The sequence below is a fragment of the Panthera uncia genome (assembly GCF_023721935.1).
Source record: "Panthera uncia isolate 11264 chromosome A1 unlocalized genomic scaffold, Puncia_PCG_1.0 HiC_scaffold_16, whole genome shotgun sequence".
NCBI lineage: Eukaryota > Metazoa > Chordata > Mammalia > Carnivora > Felidae > Panthera > Panthera uncia.
In genome coordinates, this window is record NW_026057576.1 from 36,300,178 (window position 1) to 36,317,704 (window position 17,527).

Here is a 17,527-nt window from a genome sequence, read left to right on the forward strand (position 1 = left end):
GTAAAAGTTGTCTAGGTGATACTAAAATCCATAAAAAATTAAAAGGGGCTTCTTTTGCCACCCAATATGGACCAACAGGGACTTGGTTTATACTTCTGTTTGAAACAAAGAGAAAATAGCCAAAACATTTTAAATAACAGATTTCAAGACACCACACAGCAAACAAGGGGCAGTGATTGTGAAAGATGAGGAACAAACAAGGCTACCCCTATGATTGTCCACCCTCACTTCCTTGATGGAGTTTCCAGGCCATGGTCCAAGGGGAGGAATGCAGGCATAGCTCAATAGACTTCTTGATTTGAGGGGAATGAGCTGAGGGTTTACAAAGACCAAGGTGGCAATGGTAGTTCATAGATCAGACTAATAAAGTAGAGGTAGATATCAAGAACCCTGCACAGGGTGCCTCCCAAATATTGAGCTGAATATTGATAAGCACATATGTGTGAGAATAAGGCCAGTGAAGGGACTAAAGGATAAGTGTGACCATGCCAGTGCCCTAGATTCAGGGCCTCCTCCTATCATCCAGCGTGGAAAACCTCATAATTCACATGGCACTGGTGTGAGCACATAGAAAGTATTGTGGGAGTAGTGAGAAATAATAACCCTAGAGGAATACTGCTCTGGTCTCACCTAACAAATATGGTAAACATTAAGTCAATTATTCCTCCAGGAAGCTTCCCCAAAAAACAAGTATACTTCATTTTGGCGACATATCCAATGCTGAGTGTTACATGATTTACCATGAGTGTTTTCTCAAGATTAAAGATCTCTTACAAACTATGAGGCATGTGACGGTGTTTTCAGGAGGGAGGTGTTGTAATGACTGACCTCAGCACAAGAAATAAAGTTTAGTGGGCTGATTTCCCCAGCAAGGAAACTAATTTTTTTAGATTGTTGAGACTGACCCACCCCCAACCCACACACACATACAGGATATATGTCAGTTACTGGTTACAGGTGACAGTACATCCAACATCCAAAGTGATTTCCCAGCCAAGGAGTAGGTCATAAATTTCACGGTTGAGTTTTTAAGTTGAATATTTGATTTTCAAGAACTTCCTGAGGGCTGTTGGAAAAACATAGGAAATAATCTGAAAAACTGAAAAGATGACAAATAATAGTTTCAGAGGCCAGTGTGATGTAGCCAAGTCAGATGATTTACTGAAACAGCATCATCATAACCTGAAAACATGTCATTAACTATGAGGAACCACTGAAAGCCTAAGAGGGGGCTGAAAATCATATGCAGTCAATATGCCAAGGGCAGGTGTGGACAACACTTCACAAACAACTGGGTCATCTTTTTTCAGGTGTCAGAAATCTGGCAAACAGTTGTAGCCTCTGCATTAGCAACAGAATTGTTTATGCTGGTGATGGGTGTCCATGCCTGGTGTAGTAATGAATTCAGACAGAAATAGTGGGAATCTGGATGTTGCTTCATCAGTGGCTTGATTTCAGTCTTTTTCATCAGAGAATGTTATCTTACAGTTGTCATCTACATGTGTAACCCAGATAGTTCATTCAGTGACTGAAATTTTCTACAATCAGTGACCTTAAAGACAGGTGTTTTAAATCTGCCAGCCTATAGTTTTCCAAATGTCAAACAGCCAGCCTATTAGCAATGGCCCAAGAGTCAGTGAAATATATAACAAATTTCATGTGGTAAGTCTTGGGCAGAGCTATGAAAATGCCCTTGATATCTGCTCAATGAGGGAAGCAACCATTATCCATGTTTGGCCCGGCTTAGCTGGTGCTGAGGTTCAGTAGCTATAGCAGCCTAATGTACACTATCAGGTTTCAGCTTATCTAAATCAACATTGAACCAGATCTGGAATTTAGGAAAGTCTCTATGAATTGCGAGTTGAAGTGATTCAATAGCTTCCCTTCAAGTAGCACAGTTAGGGAAACATTTCCCTTACAGTGATAGCTGCCAATTTTTCAGGTAAAGGTGAAATAACGCTGGGACCCCTGTTGTCAGTATTCATCAATAGTACACACCTATTCCACAAATAAGGCTTATTGGATTCTTTTTTAACTTGCTCACCATTGGATTTTACTTGACTTACTCTCAAATGGCAATATGATGAGTAACATGGCCACCATGAGTCAGGTGTTAAGTTTCAATGGGAGCAAAGTGCAAGCTAATAGTTCATTTTAAAAATCGGTGTAATTATTTTCCATATCTGGAAAGTGAGTCCAAAACTCAAAATATGCCTCCAAGTAGAGGTTGCTTCTCTTTGCTAGAAGCTCCAATCAGCAGAATCATCATTCACCAAGACATGCAGCTTCAAGAGATTACTAGGGTTGTGGTGTCCCAAATGTGGAACATGTCAACCTCACTGGATGGATTATAAAGGTTTGGAGCCATTGGTTTGGGTAACACTCAAAAGAGTCCAATGCGTTGTAGCCTATGCAAAGGACCATGTAGAATATCCAAGTGAGGCACAACCATTCTCCAGTATCTCAAAGGTGAATTAAGATACTGGACCTCATTTTAAGGAGAAGGGAGCTAAAGAGACTTAGTCTCCTGTCAGATAATCCTTGTGAATCCACTCGCATAGATCCCAAGAAACATTACTTACCAAAAAGTCCCCTAACTTTCATCAGAATTTATCATTGACATCTACTGGAGGAGGTGATAACACCAGGTCAGGGTCATTGAGTCCTAGCCTTCTTATCTGTCATATAACAGTACCTCATCTACATAGTAAAAGCTTTAAACATTAGAAGTTAGGGCCATTCATGCTAAATCCTAATCCACCCAAGTCTGGCAAATAACAAGGCAGTATGTATGTATGATGTATATATGTATTTATGAATGTGTTTATTCTGTCTTTATTTTAGAGAGAGAGAGAGCGAGCGCAAACACAGGAGAGGGGCAGAGGGAGAGAGAAAGAGAATCTAAAGCAAGCTCCATGCTCAGTGTGGAACCCCATGTGGGCTCAGTCCCACGACCCTGGGATCATGACCTGACCCGAAATCAAGAGTCAGATGCTCAACCAACTGAGCCACCCAGTTGCCCCAACAGGGTAGTTTAAATCCTCCTGGGGTGGGGGTGGGGGGGCGCTACAAACATATATTGGAGACTTTATGCCATAATGTAAACTTTTCTTTATCCTGGTATGTCCAAGCCTGCATACTAAGTGCTATCAGTTTGTGTAATGGATTTGGATGTAGTTACAAAGTCTGGAACAGCCAGAGCTTCAGGAGCAATAACTGAGGTCACTTACCAATAATCCATTATAAACTTCCTTTACTACTGGACGTACAGGGCTATTATATTGAGATACTGCATCTCATACTAATCCTGCTGCCTGAAAAAATAAAAGTTATTTATTTCTCCTCTTAGCATTCTATGCTGATTAAAATGGACCACCCAGGCAGTTGTAGGGAGGCAAGTTGTGTAGCCATGTATGTGACGTGCTAGCATTTCTACATAGGTTGCTGTTCCTGATTAGAAGAATGCCTTTTGGCACTATGAAACAGGAGGCACATGAATATAGCACATTGATTCCTGATAAACATTCATATGTAGGAGCAAAAATAATACAACTAATTGACTCAAAGAACCCTGTCAACAGAGTCATATTAGCTTTCTCTCTCTGTTGTGAATTCTGTCCAAACATAATTCTGGTAGCTGAGCAAGGGTCCCTTTTCCTTCCAAGTTGTGGGTAGCATAACAACTTTGGTTCCTATGCTCAACAGAGTTGTAACTGATTGAATCCCTTGCCTCAAATTCCCCAGCATACTCAGATGGATACAAATGGACATTGATTTCCCTTGATGACAAGGTGTCCTTCGTCCCACCTATTCATCTCATCTTGTACTATAAAATCTTTTGAGTTCTGAATCGAGGGGGAAAGATTGATAAGGGAACACAGAAGGAGAAAAGTTTTCCATGCCATTAAACAAGGCTTGGCATTTACTTTATGGAAACAAGTATGGCTCAACAAAATAAACTTTTCTGTGTTTTGGTCTAATGTGATATATTAGGTAGTATGGACCTCATTGCTAACATCTATTTTTACCTTGGAAATCCCAGATTCAACTCCAGAAGGTACAAGCTGTATTTGCTAAGACTTCTCACTATAGAAACATCCTTGAAAGATAGTCCAGAGCAAAGACAGCCTGCAAGACTTGTAGTAATGCAAGAGACCTATAGTGGGTTATCTGCCAACAGTTGTAATTGACACGATTTTGTTGATGTTGAAGTTTCTCAGAAATGAATAGAGAACTAAACCCAACATATTTTACTCTTTCTTCTATTAGGCAACTCAGAGCCAGACGTAATTTTCTGTCCCTTTCGGAACGATTTTTTGATAAACACTACTCATCTGTGTTTGCACTGAACAACACTAGGGTTAGGCAAAATTTGTTTAGTTCTTTGTTGTGCAAGACACTTCCTTCTGAAAGACAAGACTGAACCAATTAAAATAACTTACCAAGACTCACAGTTTAATCATCAATATACACACAGAACAATTGCCTCCCTGTGCCCACCAATCAAAGCTGTATGTCATAAACTAATGCCAGTTGAACTATATCTCCACCTTATAAGACCATTCTTAAAATTACGCAGACCAGACTCTAATGCTTAATGCTTCCCACTGCCTAGATGATTGTATTACAGTCTTTTGCTATGATCCTGGCACTTTTTACCTGGCAGATTTGATAGCAGTTTCTTTGTTATTCAACTTTTGCTGTTGCTTATTTGTATAAATGACATATTATATTTTAGGATATGAAATAGTTAAAAGAAAACTCCAAAATGGCAGCACTTAAAGCTGTGTCATTTTTGAACAATACCTTTAAAAATGTAATTTGTGTAGGGGCGCCTGGGTGGCGCAGTCGGTTAAGCGTCCGACTTCAGCCAGGTCACGATCTCGCCGTCCGTGAGTTCGAGCCCCGCGTCAGGCTCTGGGCTGATGGCTCGGAGCCTGGAGCCCGTTTCCGATTCTGTGTCTCCCTCTCTGTCTGCCCCTCCCCCGTTCATGCACTGTCTCTCTCTGTCCCAAAAATAAATAAAAAACGTTGAAAAAAAATTAAAAAAAAATGTAATTTGTGTACAGTTTTATTCACAGTAAGTAAAAAATTTTTTTTGCTTTGTTTTTTTATTATCACCAGACTGAATGATTTTCTTATATTAATTTAAAAATTCTATAGCCATTCATATATTATTCCACGAAATAACAAATATTTAAACTCACAGTTTACTTTCTACTCTTCAAAATTCTACCAATCAAATAACGTGCAACCAAAAAGATTATATATTTTATGCTGTTAGAGTAAAAATTGGTGGTATTGGGGAATAGAATGAAAATAAATTGCAAGACTAAAAAGATATCTTTGGGGAACAAGATATAGGTAACATAAAAACAAGAAAAAATAAGCATAACCAAAGCAATCTATTCATTAAATTCTCTCATTTCTTTGTTTCTAAAATATATTGTTTTCAGTGGCTCTTTGATAAAGCCTGAGGATGCTGAGATGCACTTTTTATTGGATACATTTCAAGAACTTAATAAGTACTAATATTATCCCAGTACTGTTGTTATTTTACCTTCAAGTGATCACTTTAGAGAGAAAGTAACAATTTTACCACTTGGTGGTGCTGGTGGATAATATAAAAAACAAACTATTCCTGGAGCACATTTTGAGAGAACTGGTTATGGTGAGTTAAATAAAATTAAGGGAAGGACAGCTTCATTCACCTCTGTCATCCCCTATTTTTTATTTCTCCTTTTGACACAAAGAGTGTAAATTAGGCAGAATGGTTACTACTGATGGCTTGGGTCCTTGCTAACTAGCAAAAGGAACAGAGATCTTTAACACAAATTTCATGGCAGTGGAGATTGACGATTAATGAGGCCATTATTTTCATTTTTAAATTGTCCCTGCTGCAGTATGAAAGATTGCTTCAATTACACACTTTATTTTCATCCTTCCAAAAGGACACATTTTTGTATGACTGCTCATGTTTCCACTACCCTGTTCTTGATAGGAATGCAAGTATTTTAACATGGTATTGAATGTTTTTATACCAAAATGAATAGTAAATACAAGTACAAACTTGAGTAACTGTTCAATTATAGTTGATGTCAGAACACTTTCAGATAGGGAGAGGATAAGCAAATGGCTCAATGTCATTTACTATTTATAATAGTTGTTACAGCTTGTCTTCAGAAATATATTGCTTTATCAAAAGCAAGCTCTCTTAAAACAGTAACAGTTTTTCATATTTATTTGGCACTGTTTTTTACTTAGCTCAGCTTTAGTTTTCACATTTTAAAAAATGCATATATTATAAAATTTTTATGAGGTGTTCAACCATGTATTACTTCAACCACATAAACACAAGAGAAGTGATATATATATATATAATTATATATATAGAATATATAATATAAATTGATATGTATAATTAATATATAATAATTAATATATAAGAAATAATATAATAATTAATATATATAATATATAATTATTATCATCTGTTAACCAGGGGCAAGTCCATGAATTTCTTATGACCAAAGTTAAGCTAGCATGTAGCGCTCCACAGCAGGTGTGAGTAGCAAGAATTATATGGAATGGATTTTCAAATGACAAAGTAAAAGTTTCCAGTTTTCACTTCACTTCAAAGAAAAGAACCCAGCAGACACATATTCTTTGTCTCGTTGGTTTGCAGATACATTATTAATATCTTTGACATGGAAGAAAAGGCAGCCCAAGGGCCCTAAATTCTCATTCTATGTAGATAAAAGAAGAAGCAGTTAACTCTGCTACTGAACAACTGCTTTAAATATAAAGCAAAGAATGAACCCAAAGCTTGTTCGCAACTCTGTGTGCCCATTTAACCTCTGGGTCATATACTACTTGATTTGAATTTCTGTTAATGCTTTTCACACTTTCTTATGCAGCTGGTAACAATAAGGGTAATTAGTGAAAAAATTACCCCCTACAAATGCATGCAAAGATTAATATTACCGTCCATAATTTTAAAAACTGATGGCTACAGATAGAACCAATATTCACCTTACCTAATACAACACATAATGGAAGCACAATGTATGTTCCATTAGTGTTAATATTATGAATTTTTTTAGCCCTGCTGGAGAGTAGCTTTGTTTTCCCAGTAATATTCTTTTATTCTTTGTAGAAACAGCAAAAATAATTCTCTTGATTTGACCAACTTGCCTTCCTATCACACTTTCTTTTCCAGGGCATTTTTTGCCTCCCTTCCTTCTCCCACTTGGTTACTTTTAGTATGATAAATGAGTTAAAAAAAAAAAAACAAACAAAAAACGTAACAGAAAAAAAAACAGTAAATGAAAATTGCTCAGAAAAAGATGGACATCATTTTTACCATCGATCACAGGTATATTTTGTGTGTTAGACTAGAAATACTGAATTGATTTTAAGTCAAATGAAATCTAATGCAGTCATAGTTCTAACATTGCAAGATGTGAAATTGTTGGCCCATCACTGCAATTCTGAGATGTAATTTTCCCACTTATAGAATGGCAAGATATGGCTTGGAGAAATTGAAATATGGCTACTCTGAACTGAGATGTATGTGTTTGAAATAAACTGACTTCGAAGACAGCATAAAAACAAGCATGTAAAACAATCATTATATGTTGGGCCATCTTAAAATTATTATATTTTGGATATATAGGGTTAAATAAGACCTTAGCAAAATCATTTTAATCTATTTTCTTTTGATATTTTAATGTGTCTATAAGAAAGTGTAAAATTACAAGCTTTGTTCACAATTTTGGCATGCGTTATCACTCTATAGGACAGTGCTGTTATAGGAACTCCAATTTTAAAAGTATTTTTGCTCATGACAGAAAAATAGATCTCAGTGAATCTTTATCACTTATTTTGAACAAGATATATTTGTTATTTCAAAATATTGCTTCCATATTTAACTTGTTACTTAAGCGGAATGTTATTTTTTTCTAATGAAGTGTTTCTTTCAAGATTTTAAACTTGTATTGGTGTCTGTATACTCTAGATTAGAAAAGCCAACCACCAGCACTCTCTTAGTAGAACTTTTTTTTTTTTTTTTTTTTTTTTTTTTTACCTGTGAAGTTGATCCTCTTATGCTAAGGACACAATTTTGAGAGAAATACCAATAACTGTGAGAAAGGAAGGGAACCTACTTAAAGCAGCCCCTCAGTTGTGCTGTGCATGGTCCTCAAATATACTTGTCCACTCAGAGTCATGACTACTAGATTTGGATGCTAATGGAATCATCAAGTAAAAATTCCCAAACTTAAAAAAATAGCATGCAAAATATTACAATGTACTTTCTTGATTTGGTTGGTAAGTTTCGATTCGCCTTTCATTAAGAATTCATCATAATGTGAGCTAAACCATATGCCCTTTATCAAGAATATATAAAAGAAATGTGTAGTTTTTTCTGGATTGCTGCTTTAAAAAGCAAGCGATTGCTTTAAAGGGATACATAATTCTCATGTCAGAAGAAAACTCCCATTGTCACTATTATCTAGAAATGTCTGTGTGTTTGTAAAACATACCTCTTTTTAAATTTTTTTGCTTATTTATTTTTGAGAGAGAGAGGGAGAGAGACAGTGCATGAGCAGGGGAGGGCGGGGGAGAGAGAGACACACACAGGATCCAAAGCAGGCACCAGGTTCTAAACTGTCAGCCCAGAGCCCGAGTCCGGGCTCGAACCCACCAGCGGTGAGATCATAACCGGCTGAGCCACCCAGGTGCCCCAAAGCATACTCTTTAAAAAAATTTTGTTTAATGTTTATTTATTTTTGAGAGACAGAGTGTGAGTGGGGGAGGAGCAAAGAGAGAGGGAGACACAGAATCTGAAGCAGGCTCCAGGCTCTGAGCTGTCAGCACAGAGCCCCATGTGGGGCTCAAACTCACGAACTGAAGTCGGACGCTTACCGACTGAGCTGCTCAGGTGCCCCAAAACATACCTCTTTTTTAAGCCTAAGATCAAAGTGAGATTCTTTTATAGCTAATTATACATATTTCACAGATAAAAAGCATTTCTTCTCAAAGAGACACTTTCTTTGTTAGGTTGTGTCACGTTCAAAAACTTTATTTGTTCAAACCATAGCCAAAGTTATTTGCCCTCTTACAAAACTATAGCTTCGTTTGTTAATATATGCATTCATTCAGAAAATGCTGTCCACTTCCTACTCACTGCAAGGCCCTGGGTTATTTATAGCATCAGAAAATAAGGTAAAACCCCAAAGACTGGAAACTATTCTCTTAATGGTAATTATTTCAGATGATGAGTTTGAGTGCATTAGAACCCAATTACATTTCTGGGTTTTGCTGAGTAAACAAAAGCTACTGAAGATTGTTGATATTGAAAAGTCATTAAGAAATTCTGTAGTTTTCAAATTGAACCCTTTACTGTTGAGTCATACTTGTTTATTTATATATTTTATGGTAACAATGGAGGATGACAACCAGAACAAATTGGATTAATTTTGTCATGATACACGATTGAAAATGCCAGAACATTGTAAATAGACTTCTATCATGTTTTTCAAAACTGTAAGTGAAAAGTAATAAGTAATAATTATTTTATAAAGCATTTCTGAAGCATTCCAAGTAATCTTAATTTCTAATAGTGATTATTGGAAGTGGTTATTTTTCTTCACTTAGGTTTATAATATTAATGACAGAGTCCAGGTAGAATGTTTCCTAATAGTATTGAATAATTATTATAAAATGTAGACTTAATCCTTTCCCTTTTCATTTAATTTTTCGATTTAAGATAATTTTCTTTTTTTTAATTTTTTTTTTTCAACGTTTTTTATTTATTTTTTTTGGGACAGAGAGAGACAGAGCATGAACGGGGGAGGGGCAGAGAGAGAGGGAGACACAGAATCGGAAACAGGCTCCAGGCTCCGAGCCATCAGCCCAGAGCCTGACGCGGGGCTCGAACTCACGGACCGCGAGATCGTGACCTGGCTGAAGTCGGACGCTTAACCGACTGCGCCACCCAGGCGCCCCGATTTAAGATAATTTTCAAAGAGTAAACTGGAATATCTATTTCCACTTAAATATTGCATTTTAGAGAAAATATATGATATACTGTCATATGTTTGTTGTGAGAAGGTTTTAATGACATCTTAAACCTTATCTCATTAAGGCCAATGTATTATTATTATTATTATTAATCTAGGTGGCAGTTTTTCATATTTTCTTTTATTACTATAAAACTGGAACAGAAAAGTTAAATTATTTTCCTACAAGATTGGTGCCTTTGTTTTTTATTTTTATTTAAAAAAATTTTTTTTTTAATGTTTATTTATTTTTGAGACAGAGAGAGACAGAGCATGAACAGGGGAGGGGCAGAGAGAGAGGGAGAGACAAAATCAGAAGCAGGCTCCAGGCTCCGAGCCATCAGCTCAGAGCCGGACGTGGGGCTCGAACTCACGGAGTCACAGACCGTGAGATCGTGACCTAAGCTGAAGTCTGACGCTTAACCGACTGAGCCACCCAGGCGCCCCAAGATTGGTGCCTTTAATTGGTGGATTAAACATTCAATTTATGGAATGCTAATCCATAATTGAACTATTATATTAGAAATTTCCTTTATATATTTCATCTTTTTTAAATCTCTTGATAAAGTCTTACTTTGTTTAAAAAAGTATTCTGATAGTGATGATTTTTATCTTGATGTGCAGCAGTAAATGAAGATAGTCCTTTATGACCAGCACTACTTTCACAGTAATAATTTCCTTTTGTTTCTCACTGCAAATTTTAAGTAATAAAAATATAGTTATTCTCAAAAATTGGAGTTGTTCTCTTTTAGTGCTTTAAATAAAATGTAATAGAAATCTGTAGATGATCGTAAATTTAAAACGATCTGTTATATTGCTTGAAAAATATTTTCTTTCTTCCACATATAAAAATTCCCTTCATTTGAATTATACTAAAACAACCGAATACTTTGGACCTAAGAAGAAATTAGATCTGCAGCCAATGCAGTCATTTATAATATATTGGACCTTGAACAATCCCCTTTATTTTTAATGTCGTTAGGTTTTCTAAAGCAATCAAATAATAGATTCTGTTGCTTATGTTTTTGCTTAAAAAAGAATATTGTGGATTTAGAGTAAAATGAATCTACATGTATTGGTTGCTTAGTTGCTATTGATATCATAATATATAGGAATATCCAGTATAAAGGTATACAACTAACGATCCCCCAGATAATAGAAAAGTAGCTAATGATTGTCGGTCAAAATGATCTAACAAGTATTATATGATGCAGGCATGAGCGCTTTAACAATTTGTACACACCAAGATTCTATGGCAACATTACCCCTCAGGAGAAGGACAATGTGACATAAGTAACAAAGATCTATACAATATTGCAGCATTATGAACCAATGTGAATGGATGAGTTAATATTAAAGATGATACTACCAGAAAATGCTGCAAAAAACAGAGCTCCTATAGATCAAATGTGTACTTTGACTTAGTACTTGAAAAGTATTTTTAGTTGGACTATAGTTTTGTTATCCATTATTATGACCTTAATGGAAATTTTCTGTTGAATTCTTCTCTTAGTTTCAAATCAAATCCTATCATGGCCTGCAAATGACCTGCCCTAACTCTCTTTCCAACTTTTCCAACTATATTTGCTTCCTCAGTTCCTCAAAAAAGCCAATTACAGTTTTGCTTCAGAGCATTTGTAGGTGTTATGTACTTTGAGAATGTCCATGCCCCAAATATACATATGATTTTCTCCCTCACTTTATTCACCTCCCTCTTCAACCTTTAACAAACCAAAGAGGCCTTTTCTGATTATATTATCTATAGTAGCACTTCCTTCTTCCATATATCCTCTTACCTTTATTTTTTTCACAGTATATATGACTACCTGCCAACAAGTTGTACATTTGCATTAGTGAGTTTAATTAACTCTATAGCTCCTATAACAAATGATCAACAAAAATGTACCGGTTTAATTCAGTAAAAACTGATTTCTCATTCACATTATACTTTTGACTCTTGTCAACAGGTTCTGCTCCAAGCTTTGACACTTGGGTCATGGATTCTTCCTTCATGTACCTCTGCCATTTTCACCATTGTGTCAGTGAATTAGCATCGAGAGAGAGAGAGAAAGAGACAGAAGAAAAAATGCAGGGTTTGTCATAGCTAGGTTTGAGAGTGGCATACATCAATTCTTCCCATTAGACACCACCCAGTCACATGTCCCCATTATCACTGAATGGGAGGCTGGAAAATGTAAATCTCTGTATGGTGTGTACTCAGTACAATTGATAATCCTTAACAAGACTCAACCATATTTGTTTTTCCAGATGATTCTAGTCTGTCTCCTGAGATACATCCTATACCCATAGAAGGCAGCAGCATTATTTGTTTGGTTCCTAGAATAGAGCTTTGCGTGTAGTAGCTACTCAGTAAACATTTTTAAAATGAAAAAAAAATGCAGTATTTTATTTATCATTTGCTCCACATTGGCTTAAGTCTGATAACATACACTAAAGGCAAGAGAATCTCCTAGCATTAATATCCTGAGCCAGTTGGCACTGATCAGAGATGTAGGTGAAAGCTAGTAGCTCTGGCTTACCCTTAAGGTGGTCAGCTCAGTTTCTTTGATTCATTTTGGTCACACACTGCCATCAACGTATTGCATACATAGAATAGACCAAGTTCCTCTCTTAAATAGAATTTGGAAATATATAATTTCATTATAAAATTTCATTACAAAGTACAGTTTAAAATTTGATGAGAATAATGATTTGTTTACTTTCTTCTTATTTTTTTAATGGCAAAATGTTTGAACAGAATATTATATTTAATGCAGCAGGGCACTTACTACTTTTTATAACATTTGCAGAGAACTTAACAAAACACTTTCAACATTTTTATCGGTCTCTACAACAAGCTAAGAAACCAATTGTCCTAATTGTTTCTATTTTACAGAAAAGGATATGGGTCTCAGAATCTGTCACTTCCCCAATATTACCAACTCACGAGCAGCTAGGTTTTAATCTGATGCTCATTCTACTGCATTTATGAACAAAGCTCTCATAATCTTCAAAGCAATTTGCTCAGTAAAGTAATCATAATCATTAATTTTCAAATGCATTTTATTTATTTATCTTTTTAGAGAGAGAGAGAGAGAGGGACAGAGAGAGAGAGTATCTTAAGCTGACTCCATGCTCAGGACAGAGCCCAGTGCGGGGCTTAATCCCACGACCCTGGGATCATGACTTGAGCTGAAACCAAGAGTTGGACATTCAAACAGGTGAGCCACCCAGGCGCCTGTCAAATGCATGCTTTGATCTATTGATTACGGTTTCCTAATGTATTGGCTCCAAGAAAGTATGAATTCAAAGCTCACATGGATCTTTTTGACAAATAGTGATGAAACCCTCATGATGAGGGTTTTTTTTGTTGTTTGTTTTTTGTTTTTAAATCAAGTTAGTTAACATACAGTGTAGTCTTGGCTTTAGGAGAACTCAATGAATGATTCCTCTCTTATAAATGACACCCAGTGCTCATCCCAAAAAGTGCCCTTCTTGATGTCCATCATTTATTTAGCCCTTCCCCCCACCCACCTCCCCTCCAGGAATCTTGTTTGTTCCCTGTATTTAAGAGTCTGTTATGGTTTGCCTCTCTCTGTGTTTTCATCTTATTTTTTTCCCTCCTCTATGTTCATCTGTTGTGTTTCTCAAATTCCACATGTGAGTGAAATCATATGATATCTGTCTTTCACTGACTTATTTCCCTTAGAATAATACCCTTTAGTTCCATCCACATTGTACACGATGAGTTTTCTACTAGAGGAAAATAAGCCAAAACAAGGAGGGGAGGAGATATAGTACTTTACAGAGGAAGGTCTAGCTCCAAAATGTGATTACTAATAGTTTGGTGACAAACCACAATGTGAGAGTAGTAGTCTCAGCCCTGTCTTACACCACACACAAAAACAAACTCAAAATGGGTTAAAGACTTAAAAGTGAGACCTGAAACCATAAAACACCTAGAATAAAAATTAGCAATCTCTTGGATGTTGGCCTATAGAAACATTTTTCTATATATATATATCCTTAGGCAAGGGAAACAAAAACAAAAATAGACTATTGGGATTACACCAAAATAAAAAGCTTTTGCACAGCAAAGGAAACCACCAGTGAAACAAAAGACAGCCTGCTAAATGAGAGAAGATATTCACAAAGGGTCTATCCAATAAGGGGTTAATACACAAACTATATAAAGAACTTATAAAATGCAACACCAAAAACAAAAGAAAACAAAGCAAAACAAACAAAAACCTCCAAAGGATCCAATTAAAAAAAGTGGGCAGAGAACCTGAATAGACATTTTCCCAAATAAGATATACAGATGGCTACCAGACAAATGAAAAAGATGGTCAACGTTACTAATTATCAGGGAAATACAAATCAAAACCACAATGAGATATCACCTTATACCTTTCAAAAGGGCTTAAATCAAAAGGACAAGAAACAACAAGTGTTGTCAAGGATGTGGAGAAAAAGAATTCCTCACACACTGTTGCTGGGAATGTAAATTGGTTCAGCCATTAGGGAAAACCATGCGGAAGTTCCTCAAAAATTAAAATCATGGGGTGCCTGGGTGGCTCAGTCGGTTAGGTGGCCGGATTTGGCTTAAGGTCATGATCTCACAGCCTATGAGTTTGAGCCCCGTGTGGGGCTCTGTGCTGACAGCTCAGAGCCTGGAGCCTTCTTCAGATTCTGTGTCTCCCTCTCTCTCTGCCCCTCCCCCACTCACCCTCTGTCTCTCTCTCAAAAATAACTAAACATTAAAAAAATTAAAAAATTAAAATCACATATCGTCCAATAATTCTACTTCTGTGTATTTATGGAAAGCAAATGAAAACACTAATTCAAAAAGATATATGCACCCCTATGTTTATTGCAGGATTATCTACAATAGTCAAGATATGGAAGCAACTCAAGTGTCCATCAATAGATGAATGGATAAAGAAGTTGTGGTATATATATATATACAATGGAATCATACTCAGCCATAAAAAAGAATGAAATCTTGCCAGTTGCAGTTGCGACAACATGGATAGACCTAGAGGACATTATGCTAAATGGAATAAGTCAGAGAAAGACAAATGCCATATGATTTCACTTACATGTGGAATCTTAAAAAAAAAAAAAAAAAAGCAAAAAGCAGAAAGAGACCCATAAATACAGAGAACTGGTCGTTGCAGTTCTCTGCAACGGAGGGAGAGGAGGGATATAGGAGGATGGTCAAAGAGGAGAGATTCTCTTGGATTCCCCCTTAGCAGTGAAGTATTCTTGTACAATAATTGAGAAGTTAAAGAGGTGAAGTTATTAAGTGAAAGCTATCATCATTCCCACTTCATTACAACATTTCTGGATCCTGAATATCTTGATATAGGTCAAAATACCCCATTCTTACACCCCACTAGGCATCCTTAAGCCAGGTGGGGTGCTAGCACCCCAGATTACAGAGAGGAGGGAGATAGGAGGATGGTCAAAACGAGTGAAGGGGAGCGGGAGGTACAGACTTCTAGTTGTGGAGTGAATACGTCGTGAGGCTAAAAAAACAGCATAGGGAATATAGTCAACGTATTGTAATAGCATCGTATGGCGACGGGCGGTAGGTGCACTTGTGGTGAGCATGGTATTGAGTACAGACTTGTGTAATCGGTACGTTATATATTGGAAGATAATTTACATTACACTGTGTGTCAACTATATTAATGATAATAAAAACCCCAGAGTAGATAGTCTGAGAAGGCATCCTTTTCCAAGAGTGGTTGTAGGAGTGCTGACAACACTACTTCATCGTTGGCCCTTTATCTTGGTCTCCCCTCTGACGCACAGATAGCACCACTTTAGATAATGAGTACAGATGATCGTGCACAGAAGTCTCCACTTCAGATAACAGCTCCGTGGCCTCACCACCATGCCCCTCACTCTATAAAAGCTCTGGGTTGAGGGCGGGGCTTGGCGTTGAATAGTTGCGTAGGGCTCTGGATTCTTCACACGTCCCCCTCCTTATCAGTAAGTTACCCTGAGTAAAATTCTAAATGGTGTGGAGCGGGCTTGCTTTGTAGTTTGGTGTTCAAGTGCCTTCCGAGCTGGCAGTGAGAGCCTGCTTGGGATTCTCTCCCTCTGTGCCCGTTCCCTGTTTGTGGGCTCTCTCTCAAAATAAATAAATGAACTTTAAACATATAAAAAACTAAAGTGCCCTCTCAAGGTGGAGGGTATTTACTGACCCTCCTCCACCTTCTCACAGTGGTTTTGCAAAATTTAACTGGGGTTAAATCAGAGCTCACGTTAGAGGCAAGCATTTGAATGCAAAGTTCACTTTCCATGATGGATATAGAAATGGACAAAGTAAACTGTGACTCAGGGTGGGTTATGACAACAATGGGAAATTAGGTTGATATGCAAATGGAAGCCCAATAAGGATGGGAACAACAAGAAAAAAAAGGAGCATGGGATACTGTAGCATATTTTAAAATGGGACATTATCAGCTTAGTGCTAGCACCCCAGATTATAGGTTAGGGGCTGCAGAATATTGTCAAGCCTGACCTATGAGCAAAGAGACAAATCCAAATATGTAGAGCTGTTGGATGCTTTTTGGCCCAGGTCCTGGACCAAACTGAGCCCACAGACTAGCGGTTTTCAGATGGCCGCTTCAGGGCAAGCCAGGGTTTAGGCACTCAGAATTGAGAGTCACCAATGGCAATCTAAACATTCTAGGGGATGGGCTTGTACAACGCAGGATGATGTTGAGAATTCTATAGCATCTTCTATGAGAGTTTGCATGTGCTGTGTTTTTAACTCCTCTGTTTAGAAGAGAGAAATAGGAACATGATAAACTGAAAGCCTGATTGTGTAAATCCAGAATGGTTTTCTGGTGGCGAGTGTGGTTGTGTAACAAGTATAAAATATTAACCAATAAGAAAGCCTTTTAATTAAGAACTTTTATAAATTTAGAGTTTTAATGGTGAAATACTACTTTTTCAATTTCACAACATGTCTTTATTTGGTAATGATTAAAATTTGGGTTTTGTTTTTTAAGTTTTTGTTTAAATTCCAGTTAAGCGACAGTGTAATATTAGTTTCACGTCTGCCGTGTAGTGATTCAGCACCAGGTGCTCATCACATCAAGGTCACGCCTTCATCCCCATCACCTATTTAACCCATCCCCCAGCCATCTCCCCTCTGGTAACCATCAATTCTCTATCGTTAAGAGTCCGTTTCTTGGTTTGCCTCTCTTTTTTTCCCCTTTGCTCGTTTCTTTTGTTTCTTAAATTCTACATGAGTGAAATCGTGGTGTTTTTCTTTCTATGACTGACTTATTTCATTAACATTATATTGTCTAGCTCCATCCATGTCATTGCAAATGGCAAGACTTCATTCTTTTTTATGGCTGAGTAATTTCTATACCACATCTTTATTCATCGGTAGATGAACACTTGGGCAAAAGTTGTTCTAACACAAAGTCTAGTAAGCTATT